We start from the raw sequence: 9,996 nt of genomic DNA on the forward strand, positions 1-9,996 counted from the left end.
ATGACTGTAGTAAGACTCCATCATCTGCAAGGCATAAAAGATATGCCTGCTATGTTGGGCAAAGCTAAGGCGCAACAACGTTTCATTGAGAATCTGGAGGAAGAGTTTGCGAAGGTGCAAAGGGAGTACCACTTGCCAGTTGGTGATTTTCCGGATATTCAACACTACAAGGAAGTTTTAAGTGGATATCAGATTGATAAATTTGAGAAGCTCAAACCAAAGATGATTCGAGCAGTGGACGACATGCTGGGCATTAAAAGGCAAAAATGTGCTTGAGTTTGCCTGCGCGGCGCACAGGCAGAGGGGCGCGGCGCACTGAACAGGCGCGGCGCACTGGGCGCTTTTACACAGTGCAGATATACATTGGCGCGACGCACTCATCGGGCGTGGCGCACTGGGCAGAGTGCGCGACGCACAGAACTGGAATAATAAATTTCGCCTCTGCTCTCTAAAAACACAAATTTCTTGCTCCAAATGGATTTGTAAGGCTGAGAATCGCCTTTTGAAACAATGTTTAGTGTGATTGCAGATGGTTTTATTCGAATTTTTGTTTGATTTGGTTGATATGCATTTATGGTTGCCGTAATCAATGTTTCCCGAGGGGGGGCGTCGATACATTGGAATCACCTACAGGAATTCAATTTGATGCTTCTATGAGCAAGAGGACCATCAGAAATTTCCTTTCAAAGGAAACAGCTGAAGGCCATCGTCAATTCATTGCCGCCTGCATGTACTGAACCAGATATTGACACAGGTGCTCCATTCAGAGCTCAAACAATAATTTTGAATCCTCCTGCATAGGGACATGTACATATGGTAGAGTCTCTCCGCGTGCCTTTGCATATCTTCTTTACAATGCCTTGGACGCTCACGAACGAATTTCCTCATCCTTTAGCACGAGTATCATGGAGTGCTGGTTATTGGCTATCGAATCTGGTTGCGGACATATTAATATGGTGGGGGATGAGAAGTATCATAAATGATTTCAGAAGAAAGAAACTGAAGCTTCCTCCTATTCGATATTTAAGTGCATACCATGGATCTATTTCAGACTTGCCAACAGGATGCATATGGAGTCCACATCTTGTACCGAAAGCCAAATGACTGGGGACATTTAGTGGACGTGGTTGGTTTCTGTTTCTTGAACTTGGGAATTAATTATATCCCCCGTCAGGAATTTCTGCAGTGGTTTCAGGCTGGTCCAGCGCCCGTGTATGTGGATTTTGGGAGCAGGCCTCTTGAAAATCCGGTAAAGACTACTACCATAATCCTTGAAGCATTAGAATCAACAGGCAGAGAGGAATTATTGACAAAAGATGGGGAAAACGTGGGAATCATCATCAAGTTCCTGATTATGTCTTCCTTCTTGAGGATTGTCCACATGATTGGTTGTTTCCTCAGTGTCGTGTTGTGGTTCATCATGGTGGAGCGGACACAACAGCTGCAGGTTTAAGAGCAGGTTGCAAAAATATGGTTCCTACCTCTATAGATAGTAGAAAGAGAGTGCTATCTTCGTATAAAACAGCCCATATAACACTGTCAAAGTTGGAACACCTCGGTGCAACAATATTTGCATGGAAGGGAAACAGATAAAGCAGTTAGCAAAAGGTACCGCCACCTGATGAAGGATTTTTTCAAGAATGCATGCACTGTGTTAAGCACAATGGGAGAAATTCATGTTACCCACAAATCACATCATCCATACGACAAGTGGAAGCTAGTAAAACAAGCAGAAAAAACATAGGTTGCTTTTAAAGGAATCAGTCCACTTTTCTATAGCAGATTATCCTGGCTACGTTAATAGAAGAGGAGCAGGGAAACACGCTGGTAAACATTTCTTGTTGGGAGAGTGTCGGACTTATAAGTTCATTTTAAGCCCAGCCATTCTCCACCAGAGGGAGGCTGCCGAAAAGGAAAAGGCAGATTTGGAGTCTTCATTGAAACGACTTGAAGAAGATTGCTGATGATAATACCAAGAAGAGCGCTGAAACTTACAAGGCGAAGGAATGATGCCGTCCATCAAAAGGCACAAGCTTGCAGCGAAAAGAAAATATTGCCAAGAAATTGGTTGAAGCTTCGAAATCAAGTAGAGAGGAAATTACGAGAAAAGAGTCGAGGTTTGAAGAGGCTATTTCGGAGCTTGAATCTGAAAGGCAAGCAAGGCCACTGGAGCGGCTAAAGGAAAGTGAAACGGTCAAAGACCGAACGCCCAAATGTAAAACGTATGACAATCAACCGTAGCAGAGAAATAAGCCACGGGGCCTACTCTTGTCTTCAGTTACAATTTCAAGGGATTCACACCTACAGATGTCACTTTTTCAGATCCGAGTAAAAATGTAACGCTGCTCCTTTTAGCGATGGATGGCTTTTCATCTTCAGTTAGTAATGATTAAATCATCCCATATTCTGAGTCGATTCATTTTTTGATATAGTGAGTCTATTTATTGTATTGAAGGTCATGGGGTAAAGGGTTCTGAGTTTTGAGAAAAAGTGTGGGAAGAGAAAACCCAGCACTATCACTGTACAGTTTTGACAGAGAAATAATTAAATGGTGCAGCTCTGATTTATAAGATTCTTGCGGTATGAGTTTTGGCATGTGTTTTTTTTTTCTATTTCATATGTATCCTGTGATGTTTTGCAGTTCATTCATGATCGTTTCCAGCTGAATACTTTTAAGTGAGAAAGGTAGAATTCAGTCATTGCTCTGCCTTGAGGAAGTGTTCAGTCTTTATGTGTTTTCTTCTGCCTGGAAAGGATTCATACATTAATGCCCTTTTCAGCCTTCTTAAACAGTCTTTTCACCCCATTTAATTTCAATTCGATTGCTAAAATCTCATGCTTATCTCGCCTTATGAAATATCCTGTGCCTTTGGTTAAATCTCTGCTCATGCTGTCCTTCTCCCATACAGCCCAGCAACTTAGTCATTAAATCAAATATCCCTCATTCATATTCATTTTACTAGCCTAAATCAGTTCCCATTTTAAGTCATCTCGGACTCTATTGATCATTTTATCGAGATAGACCCAGAGAGAGCCCTCTCCTGTCCTCGTAGGGCTAGCTACGAGGTTGAGCTTGGTTTGATGTTGCCTTGAACCTCGCCTTCATTCAGCCTGAGGCATATTCGAGCGCTAACAAGATGTATGTAAACCTGGGCTTGAAAGCCTATGAGTCGAAGTTCCAACATATAACAAAACATTCGGATGATCAGGAGGAAGAGGAGAATTCGGAGCCACAATCGACTCTGAAAGCTCTTCAACTTCGATATTATCTTCTGACTAGAAGAGTACCCGAGAAAGAACTAGTGTGTTCCTTTCTAACTCTATATTGGTGCCAGGTCTATCTTGTGAACTAATGCCCCCAAGCGGAGGATCAATCTCTGATGCGCCTTCTACCACTGGCATAATCGCTCATATGCCTTCTAGGATAAGGCTCCAGACTCGTAGGTGATAGCCCACGAAGTCTCCTAGACTGTCGAGATGGTCAAACAGCCACTTTGAATTATTTAAAAAATCTACTTAAAGACTCAAGAAATTATAAAGCTAGGCTGAATAGGAGAAAAGAACACTCACTAAAATGTCCCTAAAGATATCAGCAATCAAACAAATCTCAAGTATTTCCACTCCGAGTGATTAGGTATGGACACCAAAATATGAAAAAGTTGATAATAAGGGCCTTCCGAAAATAGACTGGGGTAATTACGCCGCAAGCCTACTGGCGAAGGTATCAGAGGTAGTTACGTTGACCCCCAGACAACAGCCTTTGCTGGTGCAATCCCCCGGGCTTTGCAAGGGTGCCCTTCAGAAGTACTGTTGAACATGATACAATGTCAACCTCAGGTGCCACGGGATTCCCCTCTGCAGACACCTGTGTAGTCCCTAGGATAGGCAACTATGGTCACCAACTCGTATCAGAAGCCAAGCGGAACAGTTGTGAGGTAGGACCCGACAAGTAAGAGAGGGCGTATCTCTCATCCTTATATTCACTAACCCTCGTGCTTTACTCCCAGTTACGGAGCTTTCCTGGTCTCCCTAACACTATTGGATTTCGCTTATTAATCAAACTTCTATGTTTTGTAATTTAGAGTGGCCTTGGAAAGTTAACTCTCCTCTCACCTAATCCAAGGCCCTAATAAACCTAAACTTGTTGGTGTATTCTGATGACAATACAAAATTTCTGTTGAAAATGCAACAAGATGATGGAACTTAGTGAAAAGAAGTTGCCTTCACTAAGTGGGCCCACAGGCTATTTTTGGCGCAAAGTCTATTTTTAGACTATGTCTATTTTTAGACATATGGATCATGGTCTATGAGTTGCAGGGTGCTATTTATGGATGATTGGTCATGTTGGTAAAAATAGATGGACTTCTATTTTTAGACATATGGGCGGAGTCTATTTTTAGACTACCAGTCTAAAAATAGAACAGTCGAATATTATTAGCTCTTAATAATATTTGGACTATAAACATTATCTTATCCTCTTGCAGCACTTCTGTTCGAGCTACGGATGTGGAACATGCAACTACCAGAAGGAAATACGCTTTTCTTATGGGTTAGTTGAGCTATTGCATGATGGACTTCAGTTAGAACTCAAGTGGTTGAGTTTGGTGGAGTTGATTGAGGAGTTGATGGAGTTATGTTCAGTTTGACTTAGTTGAACTAGTTGAATTTAGTCTAACTCACAAATACACTAGTGATGAGTGATGTGAATTAATTATTAATTAATTCACTAATTAATAACTCATAAATCAACTAAAGAATACATCAGTTAACTCAGTGCATGGACAGTTCAGTGGAGAAAAGTGTTAGAGGTGGGTGAAAGAGTGAGACTACCATCAGTTGTGACTATAGTTGCATGAGATTTGCACAATCATTGATTGAGATTGCCAATGAGGATTGTGCAGTACAACCAAAGAGAAAACGAGTTTGGATCATTCCTATTCTCAACTTGGATTGCGCAGTAGAGGCAGGCAAACAGTGGAGGAGATTTGAACCTGTGACTTGATTCAAATTTGAGCTAGTTTGTGTGTAGCAGGTGGAGATAGTACTGAGTACTTGTGAGGAGTATTGTACTATGTATTGTTACATGTTATCTATCATCATAATATACAGATAGTCGAGGGTTTTCAGTCGTATGCTTTCCCCATTACATACTGTGTTGATATGTGTGATTGATGTTTCGATGTGTGCATGCAATTGTTTTTGATTCCGCAAATTGATGATCAACGTAGAGGAGGTTATGTATTATGCATGCATTCTGCAAATAGTGTATAATCAGGATAATCTCTGTGAATAAGTGTTATATTATTCAAAATTTCTACATGGTATTAGAGCAGAGTTGATCATCAGATCTATTATTTAGAAAGTGATTACATTTTATTTCTTCAGGCAGAGTCTATAATCGAGCCAGGTAGCCTCTGGATTCATCCTTCTTTTTGAAGGTGAGATATCCGGTGAATACCCATACAGTCAATATCTGTACAAGAAATACTTTTTTCTCACGAATTTTAGATCAGAAGCGGTTGAGTTTTGAGCTGGTGGAATTCGAATTTGCAACAGTGTTTTCTTGGTGTCAAAGTTGAAATGTCTTTCAACGGATTGCGATTGGAGTATGCCCTTGAAGGTAGCTCGAATTATATTGCATGGAAAGACAAGATGGAGGCGGTGTTAGATGACAATGGGTTGAAGGAGTTCATAGATGTTGAGGTCCCAAAGCCTACTGATGCTACTCACGTTGAGGCTTGGCAAAAGAAGACAGCAAAGTGTCGAAGGATTCTGTTGGAGGGCATGAAGGATCACATTGTATCCAGCCTGCATGGAAAGGCTTCTCCATACTTGATGTGGAAAGCGTTGACAGATTTATTCCAAAGCAAGAGTGACCAGAGGAATTTGGCGCTTAAGGATAAACTCAGAAACATTAAGTGTGAGAATGGAGACAGTATGCCCAAGTATCTCACGAAGTTCACCCAATGCTGGGATGAGCTGGGAAGTGTGGGGGTGACTGTCGATGATGAGGACTTGGTGAGCTTGGCTCTCCTTGGTCTTTCAAAGAGTTTGCATTCCTATCAGGACTCTGTCAATGGTCGAGAGAAATTGCCAGGATGGGAGAGACTTTGGTCGGATCTTGTGCAAGAGGAGATCAAGCGGAATATCAGGGATGGATCTTCATCAAAGGTATCTGATGAAGAAAATTGCGCTTTGGCTGCCAAAGCAAAGAAGGGGAAGGAGAAGGGTTCTCTTTTCGAATCCAGTCATTCCAATGATGGGAAGAAGGTTGACAAATCGAAAGTGCGATGCTTTCGTTGTCATAAGGTGGGCCATTATGCTGCAAATTGTCCATGGAGGAAATCCAAGAAGGGATCCGGGGAAGGATCTGAAGGTGAGGCACTTGCTTCACAGTTTGAGTTGGACTTTACACTCTTTGTATGTATGGTTTCATCCATGGTGGGAAGTGGTTTGTTTCTTGATAGTGGAGCTTCTTTCCACATGACCGGTGACAAGAGTTTGTTTAGTACTTTGGAGGAGAAAGATCTCCAGATACTCATAGTGATGGGTAATGATGAGAAGTATAGTGTCTTAGGTGTAGGCACGGTTACTTTTCAGAGGGAGCATGGAGCTCGCCTTACCTTGACCGATGTCAAGTATGTACCAGGACTGGAGAGAAACTTGGTGTCGATCGCAATGCTGGAAGACAGAGGCTATGATGTAGTCTTCAGTAAGGGAAAGGTTTTCCTTAGACACATCATCACTAGACAGGTGAAGCAGATTGGTTCACGGGTCAAGAACCTGTATGCTCCTGAGATTCAAGATGTATGCAAAGCCTTGAGCAATGAGTCAACTAATGGATACTTGGTGGTTGAGAGGGAGAGTATATTACCTCTCAACATGCAGAGCCAGAAGAAGTCTCAGACGACTGTGGAGGAGCCACGACTGGTGCAGCAGCTTCAGGAGGTTGTGAAGCAGCCACAATAAGGGAAGTTGAGAGGAGATCAAGTAGAGACATCTACTCATGTAGAGACCTCCAGTAGGGGGAAACTTCGAGCCAGGTGGGCTGAGGGATCACATGCAGCCATACCTCCAGGTAGGAGGTGGGGCGATATAGAGTGATCGTCCCAAGGAGGAGGGGCAGGATCCTTGAGGTACCCAACCTCTTGGATGAGACCTTGCTACAGGAGCCCCGATGTGGAGTAGTAGGAACTGACTGATTGGGTAGAGACAGATGCAGATGGAGCGACAGAGAGAGCGACAGTGTAGGGAATCCCAGGACAGTGCATAGCTAGCAGGCTGCAGCAATGCGAGAGGCACAAGTGTTTTGCACAGTGCTAGGTGGCACAGAGAAGTGTGCAATGGTGTGAGATGCATGGAGATGTTGCAGTAGTGCAGATGTCAAAGAGGGAGCACTTGTCAACAGCAGGTAGAGCTTCAGCACCAGAGTGTGTTCCTAGCCCAACAGAGTGGTCAGTTGGGAGTGTTTTTGTTCCAAGTGTTGTTGGAGCAAGTGGACCGGGCAAATGTGTTGCATTCAGAACATGCCAGAATTGCAGGATAGGGGTTGTAGATAATCCATATCTTGTTGAGAGGGAGTGTTGAAAATGCAACAAGATGATGGAGCTTAGTGAAAAGAAGTCGCCTTCACTAAGTGGGCCCGCAGGCTATTTTTGGCGCAAAGTTTATTTTTAGACTATGTCTATTTTTAGACATATGGATCATGGTCTATGAGTTGCAGGGTGCTATTTATGGATGATTGGTCATGTTGGTAAAAATAGATGGACTTCTATTTTTAGACATATGGGCGGAGTCTATTTTTAGACTGCCAGTCTAAAAATAGAACAGTCGAATATTATTAGCTCTTAATAATATTTGGACTATAAACATTATCTTATCCTCTTTCAGCACTTCAGTTCGAGCTATGGATGTGGCACATGCAACTTCTAGAAGGAAATACGCTTTTCTTATGGGTTAGTTGAGCTATTGCATGATGGACTTCAGTTAGAACTCAAGTGATTGAGTTTGGTGGAGTTGATTGAGGAGTTGATGGAGTTGTGTTCAGTTTGACTTAGTTGAACTAGTTGAATTTAGTCTAACTCACAAATACACTAGTGATGAGTGATGTGAATTAATTATTAATTAATTCACTAATTATTAACTCATAAATCAACTAAAGAATACATCAGTTAACTCAGTGCATGGACAGTTCAGTGGAGAAAAGTGTTAGAGGTGGGTGAAAGAGTGAGACTGCTATCAGTTGTGACTATAGTTGTGCATGAGATTTGCACAATCATTGATTGAGATTTCCAATGAGGATTGCACAGTACAACCAAAGGGAAAACGAGCTTGGATCATTCCTATTCTCAACTTGGATTGCGCAGTAGAGGCAGGCAAACAGTGGAGGAGATTTGAACCTGTGACTTGATTCAGATCTGAGCTAGTTTGTGTGTAGCAGGTGGAGATAGTACTGAGTACTTGTGAGGAGTATTGTTACATGTTCTCTATCATCATAATATATAGATAGTCGAGGGTTTTCAGCTGTATGCTTTCCCCATTACATATTGTGTTGATATGTGTGATTGATGTTTCAATGTGCGCATGCGATTGTTTTTTATTCCGCAAATTGATGATCAACGTAGAGGAGGTTATGTATTATGCATGCATTCCGCAAATAGTGTATAATCAGGATAATCTCTATGAATAAGTGTTATATTATTCAAAATTTCTACAATTTCTAGTTTATTTTAATTAAGCACTTGATTTTAATGGTTGTCCTTTAAGTCAATGGTATAGATGGAAGTGAAACCAATGGTGTTTGTATGACGCAAAAGAAATCAATGAAAAACTAACTACATGAATGCAATCATTTGTTCTTCGATGAAAAGAGATCTCTATATGGGTTCTACGAGACTTCTATAAAGCAAAATTCTTTTTCTTTTCTTTTCTTGAAACACATTTCACACACCCAAAAACTAAAAGACTACTAATGCTTTAACAATGCAAACTACCCTAATGCAAGATACAATGGAGATGCAAAATCCTAAATCACTCTAAAAAGAGAAAGGAATTGTTTATAACTATCAACGAGCCAACTTAAGTATTGAAGAGGATACAAATTTTGAACACAAAGTTCTCTCCAAAGAAGAGGGACAAATCGTAAAAGATCGCAATTCACTTTCAAAAACCAAAAGAAACCAAAATCAAACTTGGCAAAAGAAAACACAAACAAAGTTTTTTGAGATCTTTTCTTTTTCAAGAAACAACCTGTTGAGGCCTCGAAAATCGCTGCCACAACAAAGGGGATACCACCCGGTCCGGACCTTAATGCAGCTCCTTTTCCGTTTGGAATAGTGGTTCCGACTGGGGATAATGGGACCAGTTTCCCAAGAAGTATAAGTGAATGGGATGGATGAATGACTTATGAGATAAGATGGTAATGAGCGGACAGCTAAACTATAAACAAAATGTAATAACTATAATCGGATCCCGGGACTTATTACTAGGCAAAGCGTAGCGTTTGATGATCTGTGCTTTAAGGCAGGCATATAAATGACTCTAACACTTTAAGCATAGACGTTTGAACCATTTAAACATTGCTCTGCATAATTAGTTATGCAGAGCGATTAGAGCGAATTACTACGCTTAATCATTCATATTATTGATAAATGCATGAGTGAAAGAGATAACAAATCAACACAAACATTCAATAGTGAAGCGAAATGACGATTCGCTATTATATCGCATACATGCATTCAACAATAGCAAAGATAATAACACAGTAATTCATATAATCAGAAAGAACACAGATACAGATAATAGTACCATGTAAGCTGATCGATCAATCCAGTACATCAATCACTATGTCGCAGTCCTTCCTTCCAATCGGAAAGCATTCCAAACAACAGACAGTCGTGCGCAATTGTATAAAACAGCCTTCTAATCAAAATTCAGAACCATTGGTCGAGTTTCACAAAAAGAATATAGACTGAAGCACAATAGTGCAAACTTCAG

General features: G+C 41.2%; 1 pseudogene; it reads left to right on the plus strand.

Annotated features, from left to right (window-relative positions):
* The first annotated feature begins 855 nt into the window (after positions 1 to 855).
* On the plus strand, positions 856 to 1,593 carry LOC149151547 (sterol 3-beta-glucosyltransferase UGT80B1 pseudogene; annotated as a pseudogene).
* The last annotated feature ends 8,403 nt before the right edge of the window (positions 1,594 to 9,996 follow it).

Source organism: Pinus tabuliformis, chromosome 9 (assembly GCF_031772625.1).
Source record: "Pinus tabuliformis cultivar Carrire ecotype Pingquan chromosome 9, CPIR1, whole genome shotgun sequence".
Classification (NCBI taxonomy): Eukaryota; Viridiplantae; Streptophyta; class Pinopsida; order Pinales; family Pinaceae; genus Pinus; species Pinus tabuliformis.